Genomic DNA, 15,322 nt, shown 5'->3' on the forward strand with positions numbered 1-15,322 from the left:
TCAGGAAGAGAGTATACCGAAGACTGCCTTCAGAACTCGTTATGGACATTTCGAGTTTCTAGTGATGCCGTTTGGGTTGATGAATGCACCGGCAGTGTTTATGGATTTGATGAATCGGGTTCGCAATCCATATCACGATAAATTCGTGATTGTGTTTATCGATGATATTTTGATTTATTCGCGGACAAAGGAAGATCATGAGCAGCACCTTAGAGCCATCTTAGAGCTACCTAAGAAGGAGAAGCTCTATGCTAAGTTCTCGAAGTGCGAGTTTTGGTTACACGAAGTGCAATTCCTCGGCCACGTGGTAAACAAGGATGGTATTCATGTGGATCCCACCAAGATTGAGGCGATTAAGAATTGGGAAACTCCGAAGACGCCAACCGAGATCCGACAGTTTTTGGGTTTAGTAGGGTACTGTCGCAGATTCATTGAGGATTTCTCCAAGATTGCTCAACCGCTGACCTCCCTTACTCAAAAGGATAAGAAGTATTAATGGGGAGACAAACAAGAAGAAGCATTTCAGCTTCTTAAGAATAAGCTTTGCGATGCACCTATATTATCCCTACTCGAAGGCATCGACGACTTCGTGGTATACTGCGACGCCTCGCGTCAGGGATTGGGCTGTGTGCTAATGCAGCGACAAAAGGTTATCGCTTATGCTTCGCGCTAATTGAAGATCCATGAGAAGAACTACACCACGCACGATTTGGAGTTAGGCGCAGTGGTGTTTACTTTGAAGATTTGGCGACATTATTTGTATGGTACCCGATGTACGATCTTTACAAATCACAAGAGTCTTTAGCGCATATTTGATCAGAAAGAGCTTAACATGAGACAACAACGATGGGTTGAGTTGTTAAACGATTATGACTGTGAGATTAAGTATCATCCAAGAAAGGCGAATGTGGTGGCAAACGCCTTAAGTCGAAAAGAAAGGATTAAGCCCATAAGGGTTAGGGCTTTAGAGATGATTATTCAGACAGATCTCTCGTTGCGTATTCGTGCGGCAGAAAGAGAAGCTCTTAAGAAGGAGAACCTTAAGGATGAATATCTCCGTGGGATGGAGAAAAAGTTGGTACCCAACGAGGAAGGAACCTTGTATTTTATGGGACGTATTTGGGTTCCGCTCTTTGGAGGTCTTAGAGAGGTTATTTTCGATGAAGCTCATAAATCAAGGTACTCGATCCATCCAGGGTCGGACAAGATGTACCAAGATTTGAAGGATTATTACTGGTGGCCAAGACTTAAAGGTGATGTTGCTACTTACGTTGGAAAGTGTTTGACTTGTGCCAAGGTGAAGGCCGAGTATCAGAAGCCTTCAGGTCTTCTGCAACAGCCAGAAATACCCATGTGGAAATGGGAGCAGATTTCTATGGATTTCATAACCAAGTTGCCCAAGACTCCCAAAGGTCATGATACGATTTGGATAATCGTGGACCGACTGACAAAGTTTACGCACTTCTTGTCGATTAGAGAGAAGGATAACACTGGTAAGCTAGCTGAGCTATACCTAAGGGAGATAGTAGCACGTCATGGACTGCCTATCTCGATTATATCGGACAAAGATGGACGGTTTGTGTCAAGGATTTGGCAATCCTAGCAAGAAGCTCTTGGTTCTCAGTTGAATCTGAGTACAGCTTTTCACCCGCAGACGGACGGTCAAAGCGAGAGAAGGATTCAGACACTAAGATATGCTACGTGCTTGTGTAATGGATTTAGGGGGCAGTTGGGATACTCATTTGCCTTTGGTTGAGTTCTCCTATAACAACAGCTACCATACAAGCATCCAAGCTGCACCGTTCGAGGCTCTTTACGGACGCAAGTGTCAATAGCCGTTATGCTAGGCAGATACAGGTGACAGACAGATGGTTGGTCCCGAACTGGTCCAAGAGACAATTGATAAGATCATGCAGATCCGAGAGCGCATCAAGGCGGCTCGTGATCCACAGAAGAGTTATGCGGACCAAAGACGAAAACCCTTGGAATTTGAAGTGGGTGATATGGTTCTGTTAAAAGTTGCACCTTGGAAAGGTGTGGCACGCTTTCGGAAGCGTGGTAAGTTAAACCCACGATTTATCAGACCGTTTAGAATTTTGGAAAGGGTTGGTTCTGTAGCATACAAGTTGGAGCTACCAGCAGAACTTAATGGTGTTCAGGATACATTTCATGTATCTAATCTGAAGAAGAGTCTAACACAAGAGATAGTGGTCATCCCTGCGGATGAAGTGCACATTGACGACACACTCCACTTTACCGAAGAACCTGTTGAGGTTACAGATTGGAAGGTTAACAAGACTCGGAGGAGTAGTGTTAAGCTTGTCAAAGTTCGATGGAATGCGCGTCACGGCCCAGAGTTCACCTGGGAGCGTGAAGATCGTATGAAAGCTAAGTACCCACATTTGTTCCCTAACTCCCCTGCAGCTAGTAGTAAATCTTAAAATTTTGGGACGAAATTTTCTTAACAGGGGGAGAATGTGAAAACTGTCAAAATTCCCGGTATCCGTACAATTATTAAACAATGATTAGTGCTTAATGACTGTGCTGAATTACAATTAATGACTTGAATTTCTTTCTGATTATTGTTATCATACATACATGTGCATCCAATATTACAAATGACATATCATTATTGCATGCAAAATTTGTCGATTCAAATGATGAACGAATCAAATGTAGCACAGTTATCAGACAAATCAGAAAAATGCTGACGGAGTTCAGTGTATAGACAGACAAGGTAATGAGACACAGAATGAGCCAGAAACTAAGAATTGCACTAGTATAGCGTGTAGGAAAGTAAGGATCACAAAACTGCCTTCCTAGTGATAGTTTAAGTGCCGGGAAGTGCCTAAAACTCACATAAACTGCAGAAATCAGTAAAATTCAGCATTTAAACACTTTAATATCATGCAGAAATATGGTTAAATGGTCCAGAATGCTTCCCTAAGTGTTGGGAATCAAAACCGTCACAAAAGGTAACATAAAGCACCCTAAATTGCATAGTTTAGCACCTTAACAAACCGGTAACCAACCAAACAAGCGGACACTACCCGAAACACCAAATTTTCACTAGAAGCATTGTTTTAACATTACCAAGCTAGTTATGGTCCCTGAACATCATAACACACTATATAACATCTAGTAACTAAATAACCTAACTAAACACTTGAAATCTAACCATAATCTAACTATTTAGTTACAACCTAGCCTAAGACCACCCCCCACCTATAATCGGCCAACACACATGGCCCACTCAAGATTTTATTTGCATTTTATATTGGATCATGTTTATTCTTCACTAAACACATAAACTATTAGATAATCTAATGTTGGAGTATTATAAGAAAACCTCAAGGATCTTAACCTCTCATTCTTTCACACACCACAACACTTGAAACTTTCTTCTCCTCCTTCCCCCATTCTCGGCTGTAACCCACTCCCACACAACACCATTTTTCAATCATCTTCCATCCATTCTACATATATACAAAGGTGTAAGAAGGTGTATAAGGAAGCTTGGAGCTTTTGGAAGTTGAAGGACCACTCACACAAGCTTTTATCCACCTCATTTTCATCTAGTGATCATCCATATCCTTGAGCTAGTAGTAAGATCATTCTACTCTTCATTTTACATCTTTTTTTGGTGGTTAAAGAATGATACAAGTTGTTAATCATAAAGAACACTATGAACCTTGAACATGAAACTATAACATAAGACTAAAATCATAAGAAAACAAGTTGTTTAAGTGTTGTTGTGCTTATTGGTTGATTGATTGCTCATGTTTATGATGTTAAACATCATGTGAATCTTGCTAGACGGTGATTAAAGACATAATCTAGCAAGATAAGAGGATGATTATGTTAAGATCAAAGTAATCATCCATATGTAAATCATGAACTTGAAGAGTAAATTGTTTTTCTTGTAAAGTGATGATCAAAGTGAATGTAAAGTCTTGTGAATCTATGATTTCAAGAATGATTGTTTAAGAAACCAAGTTAAAAATACAAGATTTACTTAACCTTGGTTCTTAAAGGAATTAACCACATTTTTAGTAGTTAATCAAGTGTAGAAATATATATGTAACAAGAAAAACTCAAGAAGAAACATTTTTAGAAAATTTAATTACAAGTTGTAAAGAACTAACTTCTTCAAAAATGAAGTTTTTAAATAAACAGTCACACTTTAAAGGGTAACTAAGCTTACTAAACACACTAGTAAGTTACTACAAATTTTTGTAAATTTTCAAGTTCATGAAGTGGTAAATTATGCACGATTTTGGCAAATTGGTAAGTATTGGTTGATTTATTGATGATTGTGTTGATTTATAAAAGAAAATGATATGCTTTGAAAGCATGGAAACCTCTATTTTTAAGGGAAAACTATGGCAAAATTTTTCTAAAAATTAAACACTTAGAAAAATATTTTTAAACAAATATTTACAAGTATATTTTAAACCATGAATTTTCATATAAAGTTTGCCATAATTTTTGTTATAAAAATTACAAAATATTGGAGGTTGATTTTGTAAATAAAAGTGACTAAATATGTATTTAGGGACATATATATTTAGATGTCACCGTGTGTGTGATTATTTGTATACTATGTGTATTAGTTATATTATTTTAGGACTTGAAATAATATAACACACCAAAATACCAAGAAAATTACAATCCAAATTATTACTAAAATTCCAAGAGAAATGAATACATAATTTATACCTAAAATATTGAAGAAACCGAACAAAGGAATATAACTCACAAAAATATTCCGGAATCTAATTCATAAGTGTATTTTGGTAATTAGTATTTTGGACACCAAGAAAACAAAAATATGATTTTTACAATTATTACAAAGATATATCATATTTTTGACAAGAGGAAAATATATTATTTTTGGTAAATAAAAATATATATATTTTCTTGAAATTATTAGAAGATATATTATTTTTGAATAAAATATATATTTTCTTGAATAAACATGAAATACATTATTTTTGGGTGAAAAATAAATTTATATATATTTTTTGTAACATCCCGAAAATACAAATACTTAAATTAAAAAAAAATCGTGTCGTGAATGGTCACCACAAGGGTGACACACCTTTGTCCTTGTTGATTATTTTAATCCTTGTGTCTAATATCTACTAAACATATTATATGATGGGTAAATGAGATGAATGGTCTATAAATAAGAACAAGGGGTAATCATCTTAATTCACAAACCACACTTCAAAAACTTTGCTTTCTCTCCCTCCCTTGGAGACTCTCGGCCGAACACAACCATCATTACCACCACTACCTTCAAGTCTTGATCAACCATTTCTCACATACTCAAAGGTGTTGAAGATCACATAAGGAAGCTCGGTGCTTACGAAATCACAAGGACCTCTCTACAACCATCATCACCACCACTACCTTCAAGTCTTGATTTCTTCCCTAGCCTTGAGCTAGTTGTAAGTGCTTCTAATCACCCTCTTGATCTTGTCTAAAGTGGTTAATAAGAAGTTTATCGGATAAAAATCATGAACATGAGAAAACAAAGTTTAAAGTCTTGTAAAAATGACAAACAAAGTGGTTAAAGAGTAAAGAATAGTGTAAAACTTATGAAACTTGTTTTGTTATGATTATTTTATGTTGTTTGATGCTAGTAGTAGAACGGATCGTCATCTAACCGGGCTAGGTCATGTTCATGAAACATGAACTAGTGTTATGTTAAAGTGAGAAAATGATTAGATGATGAACTCTACTACTTATGAACATGAACTTGTGTAAAAATAGTTTTTCTTGTAAAATGAGGTTCTAAACTAGTAGATCTAAAGATCTACAAGTGGTATTTTCGAAGAACCAAGTGTAAGATGCAAACCATGTTTTAAACCCGGATCTTACATAAACCAAAGGCATTTTTGTGAACAAACAAGTGTGTAGACACTTGTGTAACGAAAGGATTTAACAAAGAAATATTTTTGTAATTTTTGACCAAGAAGTTGTAAAGATGCATTTTCTTTAAACATAAAGCTTTCAAGAAACCGATTTCATTTTTAAGGATAGAAAGATCTACTAAAAATGATGGAAGGTTACTACATACTTTTACACAACTTACAAGTTCATGTGGTTGCGATTTATGTATATTTTTGACTAGTTTAGTGTTTGAATATTGTTTGTTGATGTTGGAAAAATTGTTGATTGAATTTTGAAAAGAAAATGATACGCTTGTAAGCGTGGCCACCTCCAGTTACAGAGGAAACTCTGGCGAAAATTTTCCAGAAATATAACACTTGGAAAATATTTTTACAACAAGTGTTATGAATATATTTTTAACTTGTTTTACCAGATAAAATTAGCCATGGATTTTATTACAAAACTTCCAAGTGTCGGAGGTGGGATTTTTATAAATAAAACTTGCTAAAATATATATTTAGAATATATATTTTTCATAATAGCACTTGTGTGAATTTTATGATTATTTTGTGAACTACATAAATATTATTTTTAGGGTAAAAATAATATTACTGGAATACACTAAACAGTAACGACTCCAAAATAATACCAACGCCTTCACAATAAATATTTGAGTTACACAGGTATTATTATTACCGCACGAACTTTAAATGTAACTTATGTATTTTCAGAACTCTTAAATGTGTATTTTGATAAAAGTATTATTTTGGAGAAATTATGTGGAATTAAAATATAATATTTTAGGAAAAATATTTATATTTTGGAGATAGAATGTTTTGGACGAATGAATCAAAGTATAATTTATTAAGTGGGACTTAATAATGAAGTCTTGTAATTATATAAACGCACATGTATTAAAACCCCCATCCTTGGGAAGGAATATAATTAATACATAATTAAGAAGTGTAAACACGAAATAGTTGTCTAACTATTTCCTAAAAAACTTAAACCTTAAGCTAAGGCACGGTCGTCCGTCTAATAGAAGTTAGCACGTGTAGGTCGTTACGCAGCAGGTTGACCGGGAGATACTATTTCGAGACGCACTTCAGTGAGTTCATGTCCCCCTTTTCTCTTAACTGTTTTCAGTTTTTAAACTGCGGGGGTGAAATACATGTTACTATGATTACGAGTACTTTTTACATGGCATGGTTAGCATAAGGAGGGTTACTACTTAGATCATGTGAGTGAGTAGGCGGGAACTGAAGGCCATTAATCCTCAGTGTAGGACCGAGGGTCAGTAGCGGTAGATCTATCTGGGTGTAGCGAGCCCAGCCCCAGGCCCAACAGAACGGACCTTGGGGTGACTTTGAGCCCGACACAAAAATCTGCTAGGTTTGAGTCTTCCTACTGCACTTCACGCATATCAATGGCCTTGCAAACCATTGGTGATCTCTTTATTTCCTTATTGCTACATACCAGGGTTTTTATACTTACAAAGGTTTTACATACTCACTACACATGAACTCGCTCAACATTTTTGTTGATTTTTCCAACTTACATGTATTTCACGCTGCGTAAGAGTTATGGGATCATCCAAGTTTAGGAGTTGTGGCTTTTACCTGGACGAGTCACAGTTCTTAAACTACGTCTATTTTATGTTTATGGTTATGTCTTCTGAACAATGTTTTTATATTACTAGGTTGTAATTCCTGTTGCATGTGTCAACGCTTTAAAACAATGTTGTGGTACTTTTATTTTAAAACTTAAATCAATGGATGATCTGCATGGTTTTATTTTCATATAGCTTGTTGTGATTAAGCTATGGTATTAAGAAGTCACACCAAATTAACCCACGCTTCCGCAAAGCCAGGGTGTGACAGCTTGGTATCAGAGCTTTGATCATAGCGAACTAGGATTCCTTCTCGAGTCTAGACTATGATCACTAGGGCTCTCACGAAAACATTTTTACATTGCATACACTAAGTCCAGATCCAGGTCACAAAACGTTTTTACACACAAAAGTTGAGCACTTTTCCTTCCTAAAATTTATGGTTCAGTCGGGGAGACTGAGGGGTTCAGTCGGGGAGACTGAGGGGTTCAGTCAGGGAGACTGAAGGGTTCAGTCGGGGAGACTGAGGGATTCAGTCGGGGAGACTGAGGGAATTAGTCGGGGAGACTGAGAGCTTTAGTCGGGGAGACTGAGGGAATTACTCGGGGAGACTAGGAGATTAGGTCGGGGAGACTGAGGGAATTAGTCGGAGAGACTAGGAGATTCAGTCGGGGAGACTGGGAGGTAGTCTAGTGGGACTAGGAGAACTATTTGATTGCTTATTGGTGACTAACGTGTTTATATGATTATATGATTGATTATTTGTGCATGTGTGTGTGTTTCTGTTACGGACATCAAGCCGTCATCCGGTACTGGAGAGTCGGACACCACAGACCCCATGCCTATAGTTTCAGACGACATAGTCTCATCAGAGCACGAGGTGTATACCTCAGATACTACCAGCATGGACGATGATGATTTCCAGCCATTTGCGCTGTCCGATGTCATTGTTGAGCCCGCTGATGGCCCTATCGCTGGGGACTTGCCACTCATGGTGATCCCTGCCCCTGTGCCTCTTGCTGCTTACCCTATTGTCGATATGCCCCTCGACGTAGTCGCTGACGACGACGTCGACTTGTTTGACTAGGACCCACTCGAGGATGATTTTGAGGGCGAGGCCCACATTGTTGCTGGTGATCTCCTACTTCTTGCTGATGCTCCTGCTGAGGAGGCACCCGTTCATTCACCAGTCCCATACTCCTTTGAGTCTGTGGCATCTGCACCATCACACGCGCAGGGAGTGCAGCACCATTCCATGACACAGACCCTGATAGAGCGTCATCCGCTGCACCTTCACCTGCCCCTAGTTTTGCGTTCGATCATGATATTGATGATGATTCAGATCCTGTTTTCCCTCCTGGTTTTGATCCAGATCATGATATTGAGTTTATTCATTTAGATCAGCCCATGGAGGATCCCGTAGCCCCTGTTGACCCTATGTTTGTTGATCCCGCTGATTTTGAGATGGAGTTTGATGATTCGGAGCCTGCTGTGACCCCCCGAGCTAGTTGTTGCTCCACCGTTAGTGGACGATCATGTTGCTGATATACCCGCTGATCCTGTTGTTGCCCCTCTTCCGGATCCCGTGTCTGTGTAGTTTGATCATGCACCTTTTGCGACCCATGTTGATCCTCGATATGCGCACACCCGAAATGGGTGGATAGACAATGATGATGATTACCCGCCTTTCGTAGTACCTGTTACACCTACTTCAGCACCTGCTTCAGTTCCTATTGATGCACCCTTGTTTCCCACACACGTCACTGATGCGCATCGCGTAGACCTTCCGGTTACATTTCTCCAGGACATCCCTCTGCCACGTCCTGGAGAAGGTTCATCTCGTCAGCCATTTCGTCATGTACATTTCATGTCAGGAGGAGATCAGTTTGTACCTCCGATTTCTCATCATACTTTTGTTCCCCCTGTTGCATCATCTGCTATACCATCCTTCGCTCCATCTAGTGAGCCGTTCCTCTGGACTTCGCCACCCATCATGCCACCATCTGATCCTTATCATCCTTATCACATGGGTTATTCTACAGAGGATATTCTTAGATCTTTCATGATACAGCAGGAGGCGCTGACTCGTCGTGTGCAGTTGCTCGAGAGAGCTCAGCAACTCCCGTGCCAGTGCCAGACTCCACCTGCAGTATCTCATCCTCCACGTCCACTTTCACCAGATTCTGCCGCTCGCTTTTGGACTCCTGAGCAGCAGATAGCTTACTTGTTGCGCTCTCATCGATCTATGGAGGAGGATTGGCTTCACATGCGACGTTTGCTCTTTTCTCATTTTCCCCCTCCTCCACCGCCATCAGCTTAGGGCCATTTTGTACGACACGGGTAGACTTTTGATGAGAGGATGGCGATTGTGCAGACTTTACAGCCTTTTTGGAGACCGCATTTTGGATGATTTTGACTTTTGATGATTTGTATATTGGATGTATTGACCCTGATTTGATAGTTTTGGACTAGGGCGATGTGGCCCTTAGTCATGGATGTTGTATGATACAGTTGTGTACTTGTAAACCTTACATTGTGGTCTCGATTTATGACAGTGCAATCGCAGTATTCTCATCATATGTGATGTTTTGATTGATTGTTTATGTTCTATAACATGAGATGTTATGTGTTTGATTTATTTATAACATGAGGTGTTATGTGTTGATATTGTTGCTATATACGTATGATCCTTCTATTTATTACGAGCTGACCAACGTGAACACATCTTTTAGAAGATGCCACCAAGACGCCAGACACGTATGCCTACCAACGAGGCAGAACTCCAACAAGTCATTGCTGCCGCCATTGCGCAATATGCCTCTTCGTAGGCGAAAACCAGTGGGAATATCTCCCAAAACAACGGCAATAACAATCCGCCTCATGGTAATATTAAGTCATTAAGACATACCACGATACATTTGGATATCTCTAGCAAGTTTGCTAATGCCATTTGTATATATTCTAACGTATGTGCAGGGTGCACTTACAAGCAGTTCCTAGACTGCAAACCTGTAAACTTTGACGGCACTGGAGGTGCTGTTGCTTTTGTCAGATGGGCCGAAAAGACAAAGTCTGTCCTCCGAATGAGCAAGTGCGCTCCAGGCCAACAAGTGACTTACATTTCTGGGCTATTTTTGGACGGAGCCCTATCATGGTGGAACTTACAAGTACAAACTCTTGGCGAAGCCGCTGCATATGCAATGACATGGACTGAGCTGAAAGAGCTCATGCGAAGAAAGATTGTTCACGCGCTGAAATTCAAAAGTTGGAGACTGAGTTTTGGCATCTCAAGATGGAAGGACCCAAAATCACGGAATATGTTCAGAGATTCCACGACTTGTCACATGTGGTACCCTCTATGGTTACACCGGAATTCAAGAGAATCGAGCGCTTTATTTGGGGTTTAGCTCCACGGATCATGAGTATGGTCACTACTTCAAAGCCTGCGACAATCACAGATGCCATTGATCTGAGCGTGGCCCTCACTGAGGAAGCCATCCGCTTAAACAAGTTTTCAGATGTTGAGCCAAAGAAGAAGGAGACTCATGTAGAGTCATCTGGCGAGAACAAAAGGAAGTTCTCGAACTTCAAACAAGGAACAAGTGGTGTTGGTAAGAAAGGAGAATCAAGCACACCGGTCCAAGCTACAATCGGTGTTGGGAAGAAGGGAAAGGGATATATGGGTACGCATCCCAAGTGCAACACCTGCCAGCGTCACCATTCTGGCCGGTGTGGGTCAAAAGTATGTGAAGCATGTGGAAAGGTTGGCCACTCGAAGGATTCTTGTTGGGCTATTGCTGGCCGGGGAGGCCAAGGAGGCTTTGGAAATAGAAATAATAATCGTGGAGGCAATGGAAATCGTGCACAAGGAAACAATGGAGGAAATGGAAATCGAGGCAACAATGCAAATCAGGCTGGTAATGCAACCGAAACAACAATAATCAAGCTGGGAGTGGAGGTGGAAACGGGCAAAAACTTGGTTGTTTTAACTGTGGTGACATTGGGCATATTAAGAGAAACTGCCCGGAATTGAACCAAGCACGAGGAAGAGTTTTTTAACATCGAAGCGAGGGAAGCACGCCAAGACCCCAATGTTGTTACTGGTACGTTCCTTATAAACCAACGCTTTGCATCCGTTTTGTTTGATACTGGTGCCGATAATAGCTTCGTATCATTAGAATTTAAGAATATGCTTGGGTTAGCCGCTAGTAAATTAGATATCCCGTACTCGATTGAATTGCCTAATGGAAAGCTGGTTGAAGCTAATGAAGTTGTCAGAGGTTGTGTAATCGAGTTGGGAGAGCGTGAGTTTGCTTTGGATCTACTGCCAGTCAAGTTGGGAAGCTTCGACGTGGTAGTAGGGATGGATTGGTTATCGAGTAACAAGGCTAAGATTATTTGTCGCGAAAAGATCATTCGCATCCCAACCGATGATGGTGAAACAATTGTGGTTCATGGTGAGAAGCGAGATACGCCTCTAAGAATCATCAGCTGCCTGAAAGCCCGAAAGTGTTTACAAAAGGGATGTGCTGCCTTCCTGGCACACATCGTGGATAAGAAAGCTGCAGAACCGAAGATCGAAGACATCCCTGTCGTGAGGAAATATCCTGAAGTCTTTCCAGAGGACTTGCCAGGATTGCCACCCCAAAGGCAAGTGGAATTCCATATTGACTTGGTTCCAGGCGCCGCGCCTGTGGCTAAGGCACCATACAGACTTGCACCCTCGGAAATGCAAGAGTTGTCGACACAACTTCAAGAGTTGCTAGACAAAGGATTTATCCGACCAAGCTTCTCACCTTGGGGAGCTCCGGTCCTGTTTGTCAAAAAGAAGGATGGTAGTTTTCGTATGTGTATCGACTACCGGGAGTTGAATAAGCTGACGATCAAGAATAGGTATCCTCTGCCAAGGATCGATGATCTATTTGACCATCTGCAAGGTTCAAGCTTTTACTCGAAGATCGATTTGCGATCAGGCTACCATCAGTTAAGGATACAAGAGGAAAGTATCCCGAAGACAGCCTTTAGGACTCGTTATGGACACTACGAATTCCTAGTTATGCCGTTTGCATTGACAAACGCACCTGCAGTCTTTATGGATTTGATGAACCGAGTCTGCAAACCGTATCTAGACAAGTTCGTGGTTATCGACGACATTTTGATTTATTCAAAGACGAAGGCTGAACACGAACAGCACCCAAGAGCTATTTTGGAATTGCTGAAAAAGGAACAGTTGTATGCCAAATTCTCTAAGTGCGAGTTTTGGCTACGTGAGGTCTGATTCCTTGGACATGTGGTAAATGGAGATGGGATTCATGTGGACCCCACCAAGATTGAGGCGATAAAGAATTGGGAGACCCCAAGGACGCCAACCGAGATTCGACAATTCTTAGGTTTGGCTGGCTACTATCGAAGGTTCATTGAGGATTTTTCAAAAATCGCTCAACCACTGACACTCCTCACACAGAAAGATAAAAAGTTTGATTGGGGAATCAAACAGGAAGAAGCGTTTCAGCTGTTAAAAGACAAGCTCTGCAATGCGCCGATCTTAGCGCTACCGGAAGGAATAGAAGATTTTGTGGTATATTGTGATGCTTCACGACAAGGCTTGGGTTGCGTGTTGATGCAACGCCAGAAAGTTATAGCGTACGCTTCGCGCAAATTGAAGGTTCATGAAAAGAACTATGCCACGCATGACTTGGAATTAGGCGTAGTGATATTTGCGTTAAAGATCTGGAGACATTATCTATATGGTACGAAATGTACAATTTTCACAGATCATAAGAGCCTACAACATATATTCGACCAGAAAGAGCTGAATATGAGACAAAGACGTTGGGTTGAGTTGTTGAACGATTACGACTGCGAGATCAAGTATCACCCAGGGAAGGAGAATGTGGTCGTCGATGCCCTAAGTCGAAAAGAGAGGATCAAGCCCATAAGGGTTAGGGACTTAGGGCTTTGGAGATGATTTTCCAAACAGATCTTTCCTTCCGCATACGTGCCGCGCAGAAAGAAGCTCTTAAAGAAAGGAACATTGAAGAGGAATAGCTCCATGGGATGGAGAAGCAATTAATACCAAACAAGGAAGGGACGTTATGTTTTATGAAAAGGATTTGGGTTCGTCTGTTTGGTGGTTTGAGAAAAGTTATTTTTGATGAAGCTCACAAATCGCGGTACTCTATCCATCCAGGAGCGGATAAGATGTACCAAGATCTTAAAGATTATTATTGGTGGCCTAGGATAAAAGGCGACGTTGTTGTTTATGTGAGCAAATGTTTGACGTGCGCCAAGGTTAAAGCGGAATACCAGAAGCCTTCGGGACTTCTACAACAACCTGAGATTCCCAAGTGGAAGTGGGAACAAATTTCCATGGATTTTATAACAAAGTTGCCAAGAACGCCAAGGGGTCATGACACTATTTGGGTAATAGTGGACCGGCTAACGAAATCAGCGCACTTCTTACCCATCAGAGAGAAGGATAACACGAGTGAGTTGGCTGAAATTTACATGAGAGAAATCGTTGCACGTCATGGAGTGCCTCTCTCGATCATCTCTGATAGAGACGGAAGGTTTGTGTCAAGGATATGGCAATCCTTCCAAGAAGCTTTTGGCTCACTATTGAATCTGAGCACTGCATTTCACCCACAGACCGACAGACAAAGTGAACGGACTATTCAGACGTTGGAAGATATGCTGAGAGCATGTGTTATGGATTTGGGCGGTAGCTGGGATAAACATTTAACTTTGGTCGAATTTTCATATAACAACAGCTACCACACCAGTATTGGTGCCGCGCCATTTGAAGCTCTATATGGCCGCAAGTGCAGATCACCGCTTTGTTGGTCTGATGCAGGTGATAAACAATTGGTTGGTCCTGATGTGGTCCAGGAAACCACAGATAAGATTGCACAGATCCGAGATCGCATCAAGGCGGCTTGTGATCGTCTGAAATGCTATGCGGATTGAAGAAGGAAACCTCTAGAGTTTGAGGTAGGCGACATGGTATTGTTAAAGGTATCACCCTGGAAGGGTGTGGCACGCTTCAGGAAGCGTGGAAAGTTGAATCCGTGGTATATTGGCCCATTCAAGATTCTGGAAAGAATTGGGTAAGTAGCATACAAACTGGACTTACCCGCCGAGCTGAACGGTGTTCACGATACATTTCATGTATCAAAATGGAAGAAAAGTCCAACGCAAGATACTGCTGTCATTCCCGCAGACGAGATTCATATTGATGACATGCTCCATTTTGTCGAAGAACCGGTTGAGGTTACAGATTGGAAGATCAACAAAACCCGCCGGAGCAGTGTCAAGCTCGTCAAGGTTCGATGGAACGCAAGACATGGTCCTGAATACACCAGGGAACGTGAGGACCGAATGAAAGAAAAATACCCCCATTTATTTCCCAAGACCCCTGCAACTAGAAGCAGAACTTAAAATTTCAGGACGAAATTTTTATAACGGGGGGAGAATGTGACAAGCCTCACCAAACCAGGCATCCTTACAAATTAATTAATATTTAATTAAAGCTTAATTACTGGGCTTGCTTACAATTGTGGATAAACTGCTACTTGAATTCTGTTACATACACGTACATGCATCATACTTTATTTACTGTCACTCCATTATTTACACAAAACTATAGTGACAAGCTTGATGCAAAAAAAGCACAGTAGCACAATAAACGGATAACCCATTAAACATGCTGATATAGCCAGCATCAGACAAATATTGTCTCTAAGGCCAGTATGAGCCGGGAATAGTTTACTACACTAGTAGGAAGTGTAGGGAGGTGAGGATTGTGGAACCGCGTCA

The sequence above is a fragment of the Helianthus annuus genome, chromosome 17 (genome assembly GCF_002127325.2).
Source record: "Helianthus annuus cultivar XRQ/B chromosome 17, HanXRQr2.0-SUNRISE, whole genome shotgun sequence".
Classification (NCBI taxonomy): Eukaryota; Viridiplantae; Streptophyta; class Magnoliopsida; order Asterales; family Asteraceae; genus Helianthus; species Helianthus annuus.